At 40.3% G+C, this 17,973-nt stretch overlaps 1 long non-coding RNA gene across 1 annotated transcript in view; it reads right to left on the bottom strand.

Annotated features, from left to right (window-relative positions):
• Positions 1-14,296, bottom strand: part of LOC105946792 — a 51,444-nt gene extending 37,148 nt beyond the window's left edge. The window contains exons 1-2 of the long non-coding RNA XR_001170255.3: positions 14,189-14,296; positions 12,024-12,106 (exon numbers count right to left, since the gene is read on the bottom strand). This is a non-coding gene — a long non-coding RNA (uncharacterized LOC105946792). The remainder of the gene's footprint in view (positions 1-12,023; positions 12,107-14,188) is intronic.
• Between the last annotated feature and the right edge of the window lie 3,677 nt (positions 14,297-17,973).

The following is a 17,973-nucleotide window of genomic DNA, read 5'->3' as shown; positions in this document are numbered from 1 at the left end:
AATCACTGTTGATAGGAATTCCATGTGTTCACTTTGGTAAAATACATATTTTCAAACTAATTTTAGAGATGTGACAGATGATATAAAATAACTTCTACTTGATTTTTTGCTTAATGGTTGGTTTTGTACCGAGGGCAAATCTAGTTCAAGATCTGATTAAAAAGGAAAATAAGAATAAAGGCTTAACAAATTGATGTGGATGTGTCTGCTAAAGCTCTAGGTGCAGTCCAACAATAATGTTTATTTCACTGGTAACACCTCAATGAAATATCCAAATTTACATAAAGGTAACCCATTCTTTTGCATACATAAATAATATTATAATCTGTCTATTTATTAAAATCAATGTATCATGGTACTCTAAGGGGCTTGATTCATCAAAGTACGAGTTCGAATCCCGAAATGGGTAAAATTCGGATTGGATACAATAATTTCTGATGATCACAAATATCACGAAAATGCTTACGAAAAAATCATATTAGTCATAATAATATCGTATCCGAACGATCGTAAAGAGCAGAAAAACCTTTCCGACTTTCATCCATAGGGCTCAATGGCACTCTGCAGCTCCAACCCGGCCCAAGGAATGTCTCCCATAGGGCTCAATGGCACTCTGCAGCTCCAACCTGGCCCAAGGAAAGTCTCCCATAGGGCTCAATGGCATTCTGCAGCTCCAACCCGGCCCAAGGATAGTCTCCCATAGGACTCAATAGCACTCTGCAGCTCCAACCCAGCCCAAGGAAAGTCTCCCATAGGACTCAATGGCACTCTGCAGCTCCAACCCGGCCCAAGGAAAGTCTCCCATAGGACTCAATGGCACTCTGCAGCTCCAACCCGGCCCAAGGAAAGTCTCCCATAGGACTCAATGGCACTCTGCAGCTCCAACCCGGCCCAAGGAAAGTCTCCCATAGGGCTCAATGGCACTCTGCAGCTCCAACCCGGCCCAAGGAAAGTCTCCCATAGGGCTCAATGGCACTCTGCAGCTCTAACCTGGCCCAAGGAAAGTCACGATACCGAAGCTTGAATGAATCCGAAACTTTTGTACTCGGTGCGACAATACGATTTTGTCACACAAATTTTGTTGCAAAGTACGATAAAGTCGCACAAAGGTACGAAAAAGTCGAAGAAAATACGCTCAGTACGAAAAAGTCGGATTCGGAGTGATTGTACTTTAATAAATCTGCCCCAAGGAGGTTATTTATCAATGTTTGTATTTTTTTCTGTAATTCGAGTTTTTTGTGTTAAGGAACATGAAACTGAATAATAATAATCCCAGTTTAGTTGAAGTAGAAATAAACATAGAAATTATACACAGAATTCTGATAAATCTGCCTCCAATTGAAAATGATGGCATTATATTAAAGTGCAGCTGCATGTAAGTCATATTCAGCTGTGAAGGTCTACTGAACTGGCCCAGCTATACAGGGAAATAGAAAGGCACAAGCTATTTTTATATTTAGTTATATAATAATACTGGTTGAAGCACTCCAAACAATCTTCTTTTTTTATATTTTAATTTTTATTTAGCTTCACAAAGTATACAGGGGTATAGTAGCACTGGCTAACAACAGTTTTCCAACAAAAGTATGAAAGAGAATTCATAAAACACAGATCCCCAACGTTTTACACCTGGGAGCCACAGTCAAATGGAAAATGTGTTGGGGAGCAACACATGCATGGAAAAGGTTCCTGGAGGTGCCAATAAGGGCTGTGATTGACTATTTGGTAGCCCCTATGTGGACTGGCAGCCTATAGAAGGGTCTGTTTGGCTTTACACTGGGTTTTATGCAATCAACACTTGCCTCCCAGCCAGAAATTAAAAAATGGCACCTACTTTGAGGCCACTAGGTGATACTAGGCGATACTGGCACTTTTTGAATGATAAGATGGCCTATTAATCCATTAATGTCTTCAAATTTGCCATTAGTTTTAATCGAAGGCATTTCTAATGTTGTCAACAGACTGCAGTTCTATCTTCTGATAAATGTTGTTCTGAAGATGAATTGGCATTTTCCAAACCAGTTTGGATACTGTGTGATAAAAGTCTAAAGGTGGCCATACATGGGCAGATTCAAGCTGTTTATTTAAGTACTTCAAACAGATTCGGCCTGTATATAGGGAACCCCGGCTGGCCTATGCGACCGATATTTGGCTGAAAATTAGTAGATGTCAATTGGGCAGGTTTGGAGACTGCATCAGCTCTTTAATGTGGTCCTCACTCTGACTGCTCCTATTCCCATAGTTGTAATCCAGTCAATTAGCCTGAGGGCCAAACGATTAGGTTTTTTCCGATATTGCTCACCTTAGGCGACCTCACCAAATGAGTAAGGCCACCTTAAGTGTAAGTTTCCCTCTAGATATTAAGAGAATTTTACAAAAGCAGTGCTATCCATGTTTTTAACATACTGTGGACCAATTATTCACTATTTCACGTTTCAGGGCCAGAATATTAAAAAACCATGATATCATACAAAGAAGTCTGTGGAGATCTTGGAAATGCTCCAGGGTCATAAAAAAATCTCTTGGCAGTTGGACGACCTTGACTAAGGGATGACTGTTGTGAAGTATTGAAGGGTCTTCTATCTACTCACAATCTAAAATTAGCACCACAAATTCTTATACTAATAAAATACTGGCTTAAATACGGATTATGGCATTAAATGTCTATTCTGGACCCAACAAATGTAAAAGCCCAATATATTCTGAATTCTACTCTATTAATGCAAAATTCAGTTATCTAATTCCATCCTTTTGACCTTACCATGAACCGTTACCATTTTTTTTATCGAAGGGGCTTGTGTACCTTTGGGTTGCACAACCCATCCAGCATCCAATATCTATATTAAGAGAGCCTGTAGGTTATGAGCTGTATCAAGTTACATGCTTAAAGTGTGAATTTCTTTCATATTTCAGCTAAAATTGATGCTGAAATGTAACAATAATGCAGAAATCAATCTGGATGTAAGTTTTACAGCCCCATGTGGTATTTTAACAAGCATAAATGTGATTGTTAAACTTTTGCAATAGGAGTAGAAACCCTACCATGTGTAAATGTTTCTTGCTTAGTATTATATGGCAAAATCTTTGGATATCCAGAGCTAAGTTTTACAAGAAAACGCATATGAACTTTTTGGCAGATCAAGCAAACCCATACTCTTGCAGTTATGTATACGAGAATTTTCTTCTTCTTACATTCAGAGCTTGCTTTTTTACTTTCAGGGAATAAAAGATGCACTTATCTGGCTTGCTAAGGTGGACCACCGTGATATAGTCTTAAACTTTCCTATTTCAGGACCAGGATATCATAACATGTGTCTGTGTTTGCACTGAATTTAAAGTCTTTTCACCTGATTAACATGAACATTTATGGATAGGAAAAAACACATTTCTTTTCAAGAGCATCAGAGGTGCAGGGATCTTGCTTAGAAACTCTTAGAAAACCTGTACTAATGGGTTAAGCGATGTGAGAATTTTCCTTTTTACATGAGAAAAATGAATAACAGTAATATGTGAGGACTGAATGTAAATAATCTTGGACTCAGAGTTCATTATGATTGAACACGAATAATATGTTGTGAGCTAAATAAGATTGCAAATAACCTAATAAACAGGGAACTATTATTATTTAATAATAATACCATTAATAATAATAATAATGATAATAACATATATTATATATTTTTTAAAGAGTAGAGATATAGGATCCTTTGTCTGGAAACTGATTGTTCAGAAACCTCTGAATTATGGGCAGGCCATTTCCCATAGAACTATAATTTCTTTCTTTCTTTATAACATTGTACCTTGTAGTAAAGGTTAACTTAGCTGCATGAACCCATCTTTTGGGTATGTTTAATGTTTACAAATTTTTTTCAGCAGATTTAAAGTATGGGGATCGAAATTACAGAAAGACTTTTTATCTAGAAAACCCCCAGGTACCTTAATAGATCCTATACAGGTATGGGACCCTTATCCAAAATGCTCGAGACCTAGGTATTCCAGATAAGGGATTTTCCATCATTTGGATCTCCATAGTTTCCGTAGTCCACTAAAATATAATCTAAACATCGAATAAACCCAACAGGATTATTTTGCCTCTAATAAGGATTCATAATATCCAAGCCAGAATCAAGTACAAGGTTCTGTTATATTATTACAGAGAAAAATATTTAAAAAGAAATTGAATTATTTGATTAAAATATTGTCTCTGGGAGATGGCCTTCCCATAATTTGGAGATTTCTGGATAACGGGTTTCCAGATAACAGATCTCATACATGGCTTTATAAAGAGCCAATATGTTCTGCAGTGCTGTACAATAAATGGGTGTATACACTGAACACATACCTCCCCCGGTTTTTAGAGCGCATCCCGCTGTCCCGGATAGTTCCATGAATGTCCCGCATTTCCTTAATAAATTACGGAAATGCGGAACATTCATTGACTTACCCGGGACAGCGGGATGCGTTGGCGCTCCTTCCTCCCCAGCAGCTCCTCAGTGTATGCAGCTCCTTCTCCGGCGGTCCCAGGTACTTTTATAAGGTTGCGCCCTTACGCACGGGTGACGTCATTACGCACGGGCGCAACCTTATAAAAGGGCCTGGGACCGCCGGAGAAGGAGCCGCATACATCAAGGAGCCACTGGGGACGAAGAAGAAGGGAGCGCTGTGTATGGGGGGGGCTGTCTCTATTGGGGGCACTGTGTATGGGGGGGGGCTGTCTCTATTGGGGGCACTGTGTATGGGGTGGGACTGTCTCAATTGAGGGCACTGTGTATGGGGGGGCTGTCTCTATTGGGGGCACTGTATATGGGGGGCTGTCTCTATTGGGGGCGCTGTGTATGGGGTGGGACTGTCAATTGGGGGCACTGTCTCAATTGGGGGCACTGTGTATGAGGGGGGCTGTCTCTATTGGGGGCGCTGTGTATGGGGTGGGACTGTCTCAATTGGGGGCACTGTGTATGAGGGGGGCTGTCTCTATTGGGGGCACTGTGTATGGGGTGGGACTGTCTCAATTGGGGGCACTGTGTATGAGGGGGGCTGTCTCTATTGGGGGCACTGTGTATGGGGGGCACTGTCTCAATTGGGGGCACTGTGTATGAGGGGGGCTGTCTCTATTGGGGGCACTGTGTCAATTGGGGGCACTGTGTATGAGGGGGGCTGTCTCTATTGGGGGCACTGTGTATGGGGTGGGACTGTCTCAATTGGGGGCACTGTGTATGAGGGGGGCTGTCTCTATTGGGGGCACTGTGTATGGGGGGCACTGTCTCAATTGGGGGCACTGTGTATGAGGGGGGCTGTCTCTATTGGGGGCACTGTGTCAATTGGGGGCACTGTGTATGAGGGGGGCTGTCTCTATTGGGGGCACTGTGTATGGGTAGTACTGTCTTTTAGGCTATTGGGGGCACTGTGTATGGGGGGGGCAAACTGGTACATAGTTATAACTCACTAATAACTCACTGCCTTCTCTCTATATTTGTATTTTATATGTAGAAGTTGCTATTTTGTTTCCCTTAGGTAGTACAGTATGAGGGTATAGCACATTTGCGTCTGATCCTGCCATTTCTACTATATAAAAGGAGAATTTTTTGAAAAAAAAAATGGATGGGGTGTGGTAATTGGGGCGTGGCCACAAAAGTGAGCGTGGTCAAAAAAAATTGCCGTGCTGCGCGCACCAAACCTTTTTGTCCCTCTTTTCATTTTTCAATTGTTGGGAGGTATGTGAACATACAGATATACAAAAATACAGCCAATAAGCGATACAGGCGGTAAAGAAGGCCCAGCTCAATAGAGCTTACAATTTTAGGAAAATGAGAGAATATAAAAGGCATTGGGTAAACAAGTTTCTAAAGCAATGAAGCTTTGTGAAAATATTAAGTGTGATTCCTAAAAATTAGCAATATCAGTGTTTCCATTGTTACTTGCAAATTGTTTTGTTTCTAGTGCATGGGAATACGTTTGCTCTGTTTGTACTTATAAATATAGAATAATTATAGGTATCGTCTGCTGCTTACAACAAATAGCATACGATAATGGTAGTATTGCTTAGAGTGCTATAATCTTTGTTTGGGAAACACGTAGATCAGGAAAGAAAGCAGAGCTACAATGTTCAATCAATCAATCAATCAGCCTAATCCCCCAATCCTTGATAAGTTTAGCTATCATGTTTCAGAGTGATTTTGCTTGATATTACTGGGATTACCATCAGTAGTCGCTGAGTCTAGACAGAGTTTCAATTACACTGAACATAGACAAGTGGGTAAGGAATATTAAGGATTTAAGTCCACTACCAGAGCATAATTGATACGGGATAGACCTCGATTCCCATGTTTTCTGTCTTAACAACATTAATTAGTGTAGAGATATTAAAGGCTTTAGAAATTCCGAAACACGCAGCAATATTATATAATTGGTGTTGATCCCTAAAGTGTGAGAAAGTGATATTATATTCTTATTTGTTAGGAAGAGCAGAGTTATTATTTTAATTATCTTACGATATTTTTCCCTCCGTTGTTTAATTACTATACATTAAAAATAATACTCACAAATCCCTGATAGACTTGGATTTTGTTTTATAGAAATGTGTATCATTGTCAGAGTTTTTACACCTTTATACCCTTGTCCTTCCCCACACACCCATCAAGGTACTGTGTTACACTCCTACCCTCTTTCCCAGTTGTCCCAGTTTCTGGACCCTTTCCAGCCCCTCTAGCTGGATTTTGTATTAGTAGTTTACATTTTTTTAATAAGGAATGTGTTAAATGTATTACTAATATGTTTCTAAGAAAAGTAGAACAGATTTGGGACCTGTTATCCAGAATGCTTGGGACCTGGGGATTTCCAGATATGGGCTCTTTCTGTAATTTGGATCTCCATATCTAAAGGCATCTGTAAAAATGATTTAGACATAAATTAAACCCAATAGGATTGTTTTGCCATCAATAAGGATGTTATACCTTAATTGGAATCGAGTACAAGTATGGGATCCCTTATCCAGAAAGTTCCGAATTACTGAAGGCCATCTCCCTAAGGTCAATAACGCTTATTGCATGCTTTTTTGCATTAAAAAGCATGCGATAATTAAGTCACAATTCATCAAAGTCATTTCGCATGCGTTAAGACGCATATCGAATGCGCAAGAAAACACACTATCGCAAAGCGTTATTTACCTCACATTGCGTTAATTCTCGCATAGAAATAATACTAACGCATGATTCACAAACACATATGAAGCGTTAGATGCACTAAATATCGCATAAGTCTGTGCGAATATTAACACCTACTTGGGGCAGGCAGTACTTAAAAAAAATTGTGGTTCGTGAGCTTTTGGCAACACAATATGGACTTTGCAGTGGGATTTTTAAAAGTATGTGTTGGCCCTAGAGTGATGCAGCCTCCAGTATTTTTCAGGACAGTAGTTTTCCGAAAGTAATGGTTACGTGCATAATAGCGTGCGCTAATATAGCAAGCGGTGAAATATATTGCGCACATCGGGAAATAACGCAAAATAAAGCAAAGAACATCGCGTCTTAATTATGAAGCCTGTCCTGTTAGTGAATCGGGCGTTGTCGCACAAAATAAGAAGCGATAACATTTTTAACGCATGCTATAAATAGCGCTCGTTTTATCGACCTTTAGTGAATTGACCCCATAGACTCCATTATAAGCAAATAATTCTAATTTTTAAAATTGGTTTCCTTTTTCTCGGTAATAATAAAACAGTACCTGTACTTGATCCCAACTAAGATATAATTACCCCTTATTGGGGGCAGAACAGCCCTATTGGGTTTATTTAATGGTTAAATGATTCCCTTTTCTCTGTAATAATAAAACAGTACCTGTACTTGATCCCAACTATGATATAATTAATCCTTATTGGAGGCAAAACAAGTCTATTGTGTTTATTCCATATTTAAATGATTTTTAGCAGGCTTAAGTCATGGAGATCCCAAGTACGGAAAGATCCCTTATCTGGAAAAACCCAGGTCCTAAGCATTACCTTCCAGGTATGGAGGCTTGAATTGCACCGGAATTTGGCATGAGTGCTCGTCTCTCTTCTTCTTTACTGTGGACAGGCTGCCTGATGACCCACATGGGAGGACTAGCACCAACCTATACTATTATCTGAACTGTTACCCCCCATATGTAATAAGGTACTAAGTTTGCCTAGGAGCAGTAACCTATAGCAACTAATAATATGTTTGCTTTTAAACAGGTGACCAGTTAATTCTACCTGCTGATTGGTCGCTATGGGTTACTGCTCCTGGGCAAACTTAGTGCCCTTTATTACATAACCCCCTAAGTGTTTTAAATCCTTAATGTCTGAAGGCAAATTTTGGATGGACACTGTAATAGAGACATAAGGGTGATATTTAGCCATTTCTGGGCCCTACAGTTCTGAACTGGTTCGTGGGTGTTTATAATTGGGCCCAAGGATATGCAAAAATCTTGTTGCTTAAGGCTGATGCCACACGTGGCGTAGGACTGTTATTTTCGGCAAGCCGAAAAACGCTTGGGGAAAATTCAGCCCTACGCCTGCTACTTGTGCCTGCACCCGAATGAATGGAATACGCTCGGGTGCAGGCACATGTAGCCGATATACGCATGAAAACGCGAGACTTTGCATTCTCACGCGTGTGGCATCAGCCTTAATGAAGGTCTTTTTCTGCCTGTACTTGCATCAGTAGCATATTTTATTGGATTCATCAAAGATTCTGCCTTTTTCAGCAGGATTCGGACTCTGCCGAATCCACCCTCCAGGCCGAACCAAATACGAATCCTTAAAACCATTTAACTTTTTTGTCACATAAACAACGAAGTTGAAAATTGTTGCCGTGAGTGTAGCACAGTTCACTTTAACGCTTTCTTATTCATATTTCCATGTGCAAATTAGGATTTGTGTTCGGTATTCGCCTGAATCTTTCACAAATGATTCAGGGTTTGGCCGAATCCCAAAATAGTGGATTCGGTGCTAATTTTAAGCCAGCAATTGATGTCCCTTTCTGCAGTGTGTTTGTATTAACACCATGATTATACAACCATTACAACACCCAAAAAAAATTAGCTGCAAATCTTTCTATGTTGGTAAAGCAACAATATATCACAAATCATCTGCCTGACAATGCTAAACGTCAACCATTAAATTCAGCCTTTCATGGCAAACTCGCTAATAGTATGTCTTCCAGCCAGGGTCAGACTGGAGGGTGCAGGGCTCACTGGGGTTCCTGTCCCAGAGGCCCTGCAGTTACACCCGCCGGCCACATCCCCTAAACCCCTCCCACTGCAGCGCACGTAAATGTAACTCGTCAGAGGAGGAACGGTCAGGCAGGGGGAGCGCCAGCGAGGGTCAGGTCTGGGCCGCCAGGGCCCACCGGGATTTTTCCAAGTCTGACCCTGCTTCCAGCACAACAGGTGTTTTGTAATAGTACCAGTTTTTATTATTACAATATACAAATAGTTCAAATTACAAATTAAGGAACAAAATATTAATAACTTGCTCTTAAAATGAAAATAAAATAGTATTGTTTGAAGTCGCAAAATGCAATTCACGGTGCTTGCAAGATATGCAGGGTGGTTTGAACTATGTAAGGTCATGGAGTATTTTCAGAATTACAGCAGGTCTAGTGTAATTCGTCTGCACATGGACTGCAAAATAATATGTCGGGTTTTTTAATCATCACCCAAGGTCAAGGTAAGTTTAATGTCTGCTTGGCTGAAAGATACAATTTGCAGAATAAGGGAGCAATTTGTGAGTCAGACCTCATCTCATTCTCATGGACTTACATTTCCTTTTTACTATATTTATGAAGTGTTCAATAAATTAGTAGCTTTACTGCCCTGGTAAGGGATACGTCTTTTTATGAGACAATAATTAAGATGATTATTGCTATTGTGCCCCAATGGGCAGTCTTGAAAGATCAGTTATTACCATCTTTTATTTTAAACTGTCTGAGGTACATGTTCATTTTACAATGTTTAAATGCATGTTGGCACAGTATGCTTCATTCTAATCAAATACCTGACATCAGTGCCATGTTTGGTGAAGTTAATAGCTGGCATAATATATGTGGATTGTGCTTTGTAAATTAAATAGCTGTGACCTCAGTCTATTGTAATGTGTTAACCAAATCTTTAACCTTACAGTAACTTACAGTGATAAAGATGTAGACTAGTGGAATATTTGACATAACATAACATATTATATCTTACTTTATACATAGTTAAGTTGGGTTGAAAAAAGAACAAAGTCCATCAGGTTCAAATGAACGCCATTACAGATATATATACTACTCTTACTGACCCATCTATATGCTCACATACTGTATATAACTATATACACCAATATTTATACTCCTTGTGATTGTAGTATCACAATAGCCTTGAATATTATGAAGAAATCGCTATTAAAGGTGAAGACACACAGAGTTACTAGTAGCAACTTCTTGTAGCTGCTAAAATAGACAATGCTTCAAATGGAAGCTCCGTTCCTCTAATCTAAAGGGGGGGGCCTCTGGCGCGTTTATTGTTTTTATTGGAAAAAAGGAGAGGAGCCGCAGACGAAGGAGGAGCTACTGTGGGGGGTAATGTGAATGGGGGGCTACTGTGTATAGGGGGCTCTGTGTATGGGGGGGGCTACTGTGTATAGGGGGCACTGTGTATGGGGGGGCTACTGTGTATAGGGGCACTGTGTATGGGGGGCTACTGTGTATGGGGGGGCTACTGTGTATAGGGGACACTGTGTGTGGTGGGGCTCCTGTGTATGGGGGGGGCTCCTGTCTATATAAAAGGAGTATTTTTACAAAAAATGGGGTGTGGTAATTGGGGCGTGGCCACAAAAGTGGGCGTGGTCAAAAATTGCTGCGATGCGCGCACGATTTTTCAAATGTTGGGAGGTATGTATCAGCCCCATTATATTTTGATTCACCCAACTACATGCGATTGGTCACATGTGTTTTGTAGATCCAACACCATACTTGAAAAGCGCTTGTGAAGTTTAGCCCTTAGTATATAACTCACGTTTATATTATTTCTACCAAAGTGCACAATTTTGCACTTATCAACATTGAACCTCATTTTCCAGTTTGCTGCCCAGTTTTCCAATTTAGTGTAATCGCTTTGCAAAGTGGCAGCATCCTACTTAGCAAAAAGGCAACATATATTAGTGGGCAGAAGCAAGAGACTCTTTTAATAAAGCTTTATCATAGTGCCCATCAGCCCCTGCTAGACTCTGTAGCTGATTGGTCCTGGGTATTTCTATGTGGTAGCCACAGTTTGTAGGGCATTGACACAGTATTAATACGAGAGTGCACTCATCAGCAGAGGAAACTTCTCATAATAGTGAAAGCAAATGTAGGATAGATTTGATAGTTTTCCCTAGTACAGGTATGGTATCCCTTATCCGGAAACCCGTTATCCAGAAAGTTCTGAAGAGAGGCCATCTCCCATAGACTCCATTATACGCAAATAATTCTAATTTTTAAAAATGGTTTCCTTTTTCTCTGTAATAATAAAACAGTACCTGTACTTGATCCCAACTGAGATATAATTACCCCTTATTGGGGGTAGTACAGCCCTATTGGGTTTATTTAATGGTTAAATGATTCCCTTTTCTCTGTAATAATAAAACAGTACCTGTACTTGATCCCAACTAAGATATCATTACCCCTTATTGGGGCAGAACAGCCCTATTGGGTTTATTTAATGGTTAAATGATTCCCTTTTCTCTGTAATAATAAAACAGTACCTGTACTTGATCCCAACTGTGATATAATTAATCCTTACTGGAGGCAAAACAAGCCTATTGGGTTTATTCAATATTTAAATGATTTTTAGCAGACTTAAGTTATGGAGATCCAAATTACAGAAAGATCTCTTATCCGGAAAACCCCAGGTCCCGAGCATTCTGGATAACAGGTCCCATACCTGTAATAAGAATCTTCAATGGGGTTTTTGTGGAAGTTGTTGAATATTCTAGTACAGGTGGGGTTGCCATCACTACTGATGGGGTTAATTCCCCTAGGAAGTCTCACCCGGGGAATAATCAGCAGGTCTAGTCCTGTTAGCAGCCCAGAGGGAGTAGAACCAGTGTGAGCGAAGAGCTGACATCTGGGATCTGCATGGGAAAAGAGGACATCAGCTTGAAGTGCTCTGGTTTCCTTGAAAAAAAAACTTTGAAAAGGTACTGTGACTTTCTGGTCTTATATTTTGTTTTTAGCTGTGTATACCAGCAGGGAACCCATAACAGAGAGCAAAATACCCTTCACTTCTCTTTATCCACCTAAATTGTCTGCAGTTTTGCACAAAAATAATGCTGACTTTTGCATAATCTGTTCGAGCTCCATAGCCCCCTTTGTATAACATCATTTAATTTATAATGGCTCTTAGATATGTAGTATGTCAAATAATGAGCCCAATAAATGAAAAACATTGCACAGCAATCACTGCTTTTAGAGATATTCTGAGAAACTCAGTTACGCCACTTAACCTTTCATCTCTTTCTATGCAGCAAAAAACTGCAGCTAAAGTATGTATAACTGTGTTTATATAGAGCCGCTTGTATATGCAGAACTGTACAATATATTAATTGCAGGGACAGGGGGCAAAACATTGCAATAAATAACAAATATATACATTTCTGTAGATTAAGTGCCACGTGTTAAGCAGCAGAGGAAGAGGTCCTTGCTCTGTAAAGGAACCCCAGTACTGAGCAAGGAACGGGTCGAGGGGAGGGGGCCATGACAGGGTGAGGAAAAGCCCGGGAAAAGGTTTACTGGTGTAGGGGAGGGAGAAAGGCAGGAGTAACCCGATTGGCCAGGGGAGCGGGGGATAGCTGTGAATGGGGGATGGTCTGAGGGGGAAGGCATCAGTTTACCTCAGAAGCTCCCGCCCTGATTAGAAGGGGAGCCTTGAGGAGGGTTGATGGGAGAGCTAGTCGCAGCTAGGATAGGCAGAAGGTCTGAGGGCCTGAGGCTAGGGAGTTTGGGCCATTGGCCAATGGCCAACGAGGGGGTGTGGTGGCCAGATTAAAGGGGATGGCTAACCTCAGGGACCCGAATGTGGCTGGGGGCAGGGATAGCTCCCACTAAATTGCAGCCTTCAGTGGCTTAGTGTTATTGTGTTAAGTTATTTGACGATGTTAACATGTTACGGTGTTTTATATTATTATAAATAAAGTCATGGTTTTTCATGGTTGTTAATAAAATGGCTGCGGCCTTTTCACCCAAACAGAGTGTGGAATTTCTAATTGTGGGATGGTTGGGGGTGGTATAGAGAGGGCACAACATTGACACTGCCACTGTCATGTACATACTATGACAGAAGATATTTTAATTGAAACTGTAGTCATTTGTTTCCGAATTGGAGCACACTACTTGTACAGCAAGATGGAGCCCAGGCGGTCTTTAAAATGGCTGTCAAGTTGTTACTATCTCCATAAAATTTGTGACTTAAAGAAAAAGTACCCTCAAATACAAAAACACTTTCACAATGAATTACAGGTTTTAAAGAGATACTGATACCAGAAATTCAACTATTTTTTTTTATAACCAGGGGGCACGCTGCCATGAGGCGAGTTTCGATACCTGGGGGTAGCAAAAAGCTGCCTGGTTTAAGTTTCAGGTTTTTGAACCAGGGTATTTGCCTCTGCTAGTGAAAGAGTGCAAAAGTGCTCACTATGCTAGTGATGTGGCCCCCCTGGACCCCCCCTGGCGCTGTAAAGATAAGCACAGGGGGCGAGGGGGGGCAGCATCACAGGAGCCGCCACAGGGTGTTGGAAAAACAGTCAGGTTTAGGAAGTTCAAGTAACAATTACTTACAGAAGCAGTCCTATCACCGAAAAACAATCCACATGACCTATAGGCAACTTTTTATGTACATTTACATTTTGAAAAGTAGCTTTTTTTAGTGATGGGATTTCTGCATGAAAGAGTGTTATGCAATGTAGAGCATCACAATACTGAAGCTCAACACTCAGCATTATATTTGTATTACCCTGGCCTAAGCAAGTATCAAAAATCATGTATGATTAGCGCACCCGAGCCTTTAGATTAGAGGAACAGAACTTGCATTTGAAGCTGCTATTCTGACTCCAATTGCTGTGATAATGGCTGAGTTTCCCCTGAGACCCCTGACTCTGGGCCTGTATGGAGCTGGGCACAACCACCGTGGGCAATCTTTGTCAGATAGCAGAACTCACCAGACACTTGGAATCCACAAAGGTTCTTATTTGTTGTGGGTGGACAAATGCTGGAGGTCAAAAGGAATATTGCTTTCCCAACCCCTTCAGAAGTTCCTCACACAGAGAAAGCAGGAACATGAATGGCATGATGGGAAGGGGATGGGAGGGTATACAGACTTAGAAGTAAACAAGTTGCAATGTGACCTTGGTCACTAGGTGGCAGTGTAACAACGGAAATACATATAAACCATTAACTTTAAACCTAATACAGAATTATTAACTGCTAGGGCAGCACAGCTGCGGTGAGGGCAGTGAGGTTGGGGAATGCCCTTCCTAGTGATGTGGTAATGGCAGATTCTGTTCATGCCTTTAAGAGGGGCCTGGATGAGTTCTTGAACAAGCAGAATATCCAAGGCTATTGTGATACTAATATCTACAGTTAGTATTAATGTTGGTATATATAGTTTATGTATGTGAGTGTATAGATAGGTCAGTATAGGTCTGTATGTGAGTGGATAGATAGGTCAGTGTGGGTCTGTATGGGAGTGGATAGATAGGTCAGTATGGGTCTGTATGTGAGTATATACTGTAGATAGGTCAGTATGGGTCTGTATGTGAGTATATACTGTAGATAGGTCAGTATGGATCTGTATGTGAGTATATACTGTAGATAGATCAGTATGGGTCTGTATGTGAGTGGATAGATAGGTCAGTGTGGGTCTGTATGTGAGTATATAGATAGGTCAGTATGGGTCTGTATGTGAGTGGATAGATAGGTCAGTGTGGGTCTGTATGTGAGTGGATAGATAGGTCAGTATGGGTCTGTATGTGAGTATATAGATAGGTCAGTATGGGTCTGTATGTGAGTATATACTGTAGATAGGTCAGTATGGGTCTGTATGTGAGTATATACTGTAGATAGGTCAGTATGGGTCTGTATGTGAGTGGATAGATAGGTCAGTGTGGGTCTGTATGTGAGTATATAGATAGGTCAGTGTGGGTCTGTATGTGAGTGGATAGATAGGTCAGTGTGGGTCTGTATGTGAGTGGATAGATAGGTCAGTGTGGGTCTGTATGTGATTGGATAGATAGGTCAGTGTGGGTCTGTATGTGAGTATATAGATAGGTCAGTGTGGGTCTGTATGTGAGTATATAGATAGGTCAGTATGGGTCTGTATGTGAGTATATACTGTAGATAGGTCAGTATGGGTCTGTATGTGAGTATATACTGTAGATAGGTCAGTATGGGTCTGTATGTGAGTATATACTGTAGATAGGTCAGTATGGGTCTGTATGTGAGTGGATAGATAGGTCAGTGTGGGTCTGTATGTGAGTGGATAGATAACCTAACTATGTAACTATATATGGAACATTCTGAACAGTGGAAAAGTGTAAGGCTGATGCCACACCAGGCATAGGGCTGATTTTTTCAGCAAGCGGAAAAACGCTTGCCGAAAATACAGCCCTACGCCTGCTACTTGTGCCTGCACCCGAATGAATGGGATACGCTCGGGTGCAGGCACATGTAGCCGATATACGCATGAAAACGCGAGAGAATGCAAAGTCTCGCGTTTTCATGCGTATATCGGCTACATGTGCCTGCACCCGAGCGTATCCCATTCATTCGGGTGCAGGCACAAGTAGCAGGTGTAGGGCTGAATTTTTGGCAAGCGCTTTTCCGCTTGCCGAAAAAATCAGCCCTACGCCTGGTGTGGCATCAGCTTTAAGCCTATCTTGGCCCTTTATCAAGTCTTGGTAGGCCCAAACCATCACCTTTTCTGATAACTTTTGGAATAAATAAATCACTTTGGCAACACATATTTTGGTCAGTGTTCAACTGGATTTTTTTTTTATTTATGCATAATAAGCACCTTTGTGCAGTTAAAAACCCACCATACATACAAACTGAAAGGAAAGGTAAGCCAATGTAAAAGTGAGTGTCTATACTCTTTTTTCAGTTTTCATGATTTTTTTCCCACTTTCCAAGCTATTTAAGTTTTCATTGTCTGACAATACCATTAATTTTGTTCGGCACCTGCTAACCTGTAACTATACAGTCAAAGAGAAATACCTTCAGAAGGAAGACAAAGAAGTGTTCTGATGTTGCTCAATTCAGGGAAAGAGATCATTCATGATCTGAAGGTATATCTCTTTGACTGTATAGATACAGGAACCAGCCAGCAGGTGGTGCTGTTACAAAATTCATTATTTAGGTAGTTAATAAAAACTTAAATAGCTTGAAAACTGAAAAATATAAATAATCTAAATTGCAAAAGTGCTTAGAAAAGCATCCTGTGAAATGTTACATTTTAAGGTTACATTCAGTTTTTTTTAAGGTTTACTTTTCTTTGAAATAAAAACATAGGACAAGTCTCAACAGTGTATGGGGGATTTCCCAGGCTCACTACTTACTAATAATGGGCAACAACAACAACAATAAGCTACACCTGGGCAGTAACCCATAGCTACTAATCAGTAAAGAAGAAAGAATAATAATTAAAACAGCAACGTAATTGATTGTTATGGATTGTTCCACTAATGCAAATGTGCCCACTGAGCTTTAACTTGTATATTTTCTATTTAGATAATGGGGAAATGTCATTGGATGCAGATTTTTAATTGCTTTGTTTAAAAATGTGGGAAAATTGCTTTTTCTGTTTTCAGAAGAATAGCATACGGCGCCCGTGTATGATGCGTCTTTGCTTCTTTACATAGTATAGGAGGCTGCCTGAGTTTGACTTGATTTCAGCAAGACAGAGGCTTGGGAATGTTCCTGCAGATTTACGATACAGTAATGTATTGTGAAGTAGAAGACCGGGCAAATTCTAACATGAATTTATAGTAAAAGAGTCAATATTGTATAAGAACTTTTACTTGTTGAGGAAGATTAAATTGCAAAGGAAACCTGGGTTTAATATAATGGCTAAATAGCCTTAAACGATATTGGTGGCTTTTCTCACAGGCAATAACTGTCCGTTCTTGTAGTAATAACTTGTTCAGTTGAGAAAGAAATATATTTCCTGTCATGAAATGTTTTGTTTTCTTAAAGCTAAAGCAGTTTCTAAAAAAAAAAATCTCATGAATATTTTGACTACGCACTTTGTTACTTTATTAAAAATACAACGGCCAAATGTAGAAGCCTGCAGGTCTGATACTGGGAAGGGAAGGTGTGATATGGACTGCACTAAAATGTTATAAAGTTAATGATGTAGTAATACAATATGATTTTAATATGCATTTCATATATATCAATTTGGGTAAGTATTAGAGTAAATAATAAACCCTCTTGAGTCGATAACACTAATTTAGAATCTGTGTTGTAACTGTAGAGGAAGTAGCCCCTGTGTCTGCTAGGGGGGCCCGGGAGTTATGGGGTCCCAGTAGGGCACTGAATGATAAGTAGTTTCTCCTATTTAGGAAAAAAAATGTCTTATTTCCAAGGTTTAGGGGGGACTAAATATCATTTTGCTATGGGGCCCAGTAACTTCTAATTACATGGCAGTTTAGAACTTACTTCATGTGCTTTTAAAAAGGCCACGGCAATTCAAGGCATATTTTCCAATAATTGAAATAACATTTTTAATAAACCCTGTTGGATGTACCTGCATTGGATAGTTGTGAGTATTTCTGAACAAACGTTGCCTGGAAAGCTTGCAGAATTAATAAAACCAATAAATGCATTATTGACAATCATTTCCTGTAAAACGAGTCGTTAACATGGAAGGCACGGCAACTATTGTCATGGCACTTGCCATGGAACAGTGTTGACATTATGGAAACATATGTGACAGCTGGAGATCATG

Source organism: Xenopus tropicalis, chromosome 3, assembly GCF_000004195.4.
Source record: "Xenopus tropicalis strain Nigerian chromosome 3, UCB_Xtro_10.0, whole genome shotgun sequence".
Lineage (NCBI taxonomy): Eukaryota > Metazoa > Chordata > Amphibia > Anura > Pipidae > Xenopus > Xenopus tropicalis.
The sequence above is the reverse complement of the archived record's forward strand: the minus strand, read 5'-3'. Positions and strand labels throughout refer to the sequence as shown.